The sequence below is a fragment of the Cryptomeria japonica genome, chromosome 1 (assembly GCF_030272615.1).
Source record: "Cryptomeria japonica chromosome 1, Sugi_1.0, whole genome shotgun sequence".
Lineage (NCBI taxonomy): Eukaryota > Viridiplantae > Streptophyta > Pinopsida > Cupressales > Cupressaceae > Cryptomeria > Cryptomeria japonica.
In genome coordinates, this window is record NC_081405.1 from 211907899 (window position 1) to 211910768 (window position 2870).

Genomic DNA, 2870 nt, shown 5'->3' on the forward strand with positions numbered 1-2870 from the left:
GACTTTCTATTATAATTAACAATGTGACTTTCTATGTTTTATAGAATATGACAAACAATTTTAAATATTACAAAATAATGAATATTTATTGTATGGTAATTTAATATATATTATTTTATAAATTTTCCTTTAAGGGATAAACATGATGAACCACAAAGAACTAATTATGTAAACATAATCTTACATAATCCTTCTACAACTAGAAAATAGAAAACAGATAATATCGTCCTACTACTCCATAGTGGAATTTTTTTTCCTTGATAGAGATTCTTCACATATATCGAGTGTTATTTGTTTGATCTTATATCCAGATAATTCAAAGTCTCTATAATTGGCTCTGGGTCTTCCAGTCTTCAAACAACGTTGACAAAGACGTGTAGGTGCACTATTACGTGGCAGAGATTGTAATTTTCTATAAATATCCAATTTATCATCCAGTGATGAGACTTCACTCATCTCTTTTTTCAAAGATTGGTGAAGCAAATTATATTTCCTTTCCAATCTTTGTTTCTTTTTCTCTCTTTGAATGAGACTTTTTCTTGCCATAATGATTCAGCTAGTTTATATAAATAATATAGATCAAATTTGAGATGGAGAAGTATCATGTGGATTACTCTTTCTTTTTATGCATAGAGATTAGATAGAAAATCTAAATATTAGAATAAAATGAAAAAGAATTAACCGAATTTGCCTGATGTAGACGCAATTAAGAAAGCTGCATAGGTGAATATATAGCCTACAGAAAAGTGAGCTAATCCAACTAATCACGCTTGAACAATGGAAAGAGCTACCGACTTATCCCTCCATCGAACTAAATTAGCCAAAGGTGTGCATTCATGAGCCAATGCAAGAGTTTCAATCAGGTCTTGCCAATATCCACGCCAAGAAATAAGAAACATAAATCCAGTAGCCCAAACAAGATGCCCAAATAAGGACATCCATGCCCATACAGATAAACTGTTCATACCAAAAGGATTGTATCCATTAATTAGTTGTGAAGAATTTAACCAAAGATAATCTCTTAACCATCCCATTAAATAAGTGGAAGACTCATTAAATTGAGCTACATTTCCCTGCCATAAGGTAATATGCTTCCAATGCCAATAGAAAGTAACCCATCCAATGGTATTCAACATCTAGAAAACTGCTAAATAAAAAGCTTCCCAGGCCAAAATATTACAAGTACCGCCCCGTCTCGGACCATCGCAAGGAAAACTATAACCAAAATCTTTCTTATCAGGCATTAGCTTAGAACCGCGCGCATCTAAAGCACCTTTTACTAAAATCAATGTAGTTTTATGCAAACCTAGAGCAATAGCATGATGAACCAAAAAGTCTCCAGGACCAATTGTTAAGAACAGTGAATTTTTATTATCGTTAATAGCACTCAACCAACCGAGTAACCATAAGCTTTTGCCAGCATTGAATGCTGGATCATTTGTTGAAGATAAGAGTACATCGAAACCATATAAGGTCTTACCATGAGCAGATTGTATCCATTGAGAAAATATGGGTTCAATCAAGATTTTCTTTTTTGGAGTACCAAAAGCAAGCATAACATCGTTATGAACATAAAGTCCCAAGGTATGAAAACCTAGGAATAAACTAACCCAACTCAAATGAGAGATTATGGCTTCCTTATGCTCTAGCATTCTCACCAATACATTATCCTTATTCTATTCTGGATTATAATCTCTAATGAGAAATATAGCTCCATGAGCAAATGCCCCTGTCATAATGAATCCAACAATGTATTGATGATGAGTATACAATGCAGCTTGGGTAGTAAAATCTTGTGCTATGAATGCATAGGTAGGTAAAGAATACATGTGTTGAGCTACCAAGGAAGTAACAACTCCCAAAGAAGCTAGAGCAAGACCTAATTGAAAGTGAAGAGAATTATTGATTGTGTTGTAAAGACCCTTATGCCTGCGTCCTAATAAGCCTTTCGGAGGAACATGTGCTTCTAAAATATCTTTTATACTGTGTCTAATCCCAAAGTTGGTTCTATACATATGACCAGCAATGAAAAACACAAATGGAATAGCTAAATGATGATGCATGATATTAGTTAGCCACAAACTTTGTGTTTGTGGGTGAAATCCCCCGAGAAGAGTTAGAATAGCAGTTCCCGCCCCTTTAGTAGTACCAAATAAATGACTACTGGAATCAAGATTTTGAGCATAAAGATTCCACTAACCTATAAAAAGTGGTTCCAACCCTTCAGGATGCGGTAATACATCTAAAAAATTATCCCATCTTATGTGTTCTCCTCCTGATTTTTATTAAATCAATTTCTACACTTAATTCATATCATTTCAAATGTATATTTTCTCACTAATTTCTAAATATTTATTTTCAAAGATATGGTTTTAACTAGAGAGGGATGTCTTTCAATAATAATTGAGAGTTATTTTCACTTTCAATGGTAGGTTTTAATTTAGTGGGTTTTACAGATATATTTTTGGCTAGAGCCGTGGCTAGATTATCTTGATTAAAAATTGAGAAATTCATTGCCCTTATTTTATATTCTCTTAATGGTAAATGCGGGATTCACCTTCTGGGCATATAAAATTAATCTATTTGGATCTTGACATCTCTCTTAAAAGAAACATTCTTGATAGTCAATGACATGAATCCGGGGAATATAATCAAGATAATAATGCTCTTATAGGTTGGGATCCTTTTGATGATAATCAAGACTTATTTTTGATCTAATCAAATGGGGCTAGGTTTCCAATAAAGATGATGTAGATTAATTACTTTTTGTCTCCTATCATTATTTTTTAGTGATTATTTCATTTTTTGAGGTTTTTTAATACTTTGGTTTTCAAAATATTGTCTCTAGAAACAACTATGAGGGATTTTTT

The 2870-nt window shown here is 32.8% G+C and overlaps 1 pseudogene; it reads right to left on the reverse strand.

Moving 5' to 3' along the window:
* Positions 1-677: 677 nt before the first annotated feature.
* On the reverse strand, positions 678-2282 carry LOC131030344 (photosystem I P700 chlorophyll a apoprotein A2-like; annotated as a pseudogene).
* Positions 2283-2870: the final 588 nt, after the last annotated feature.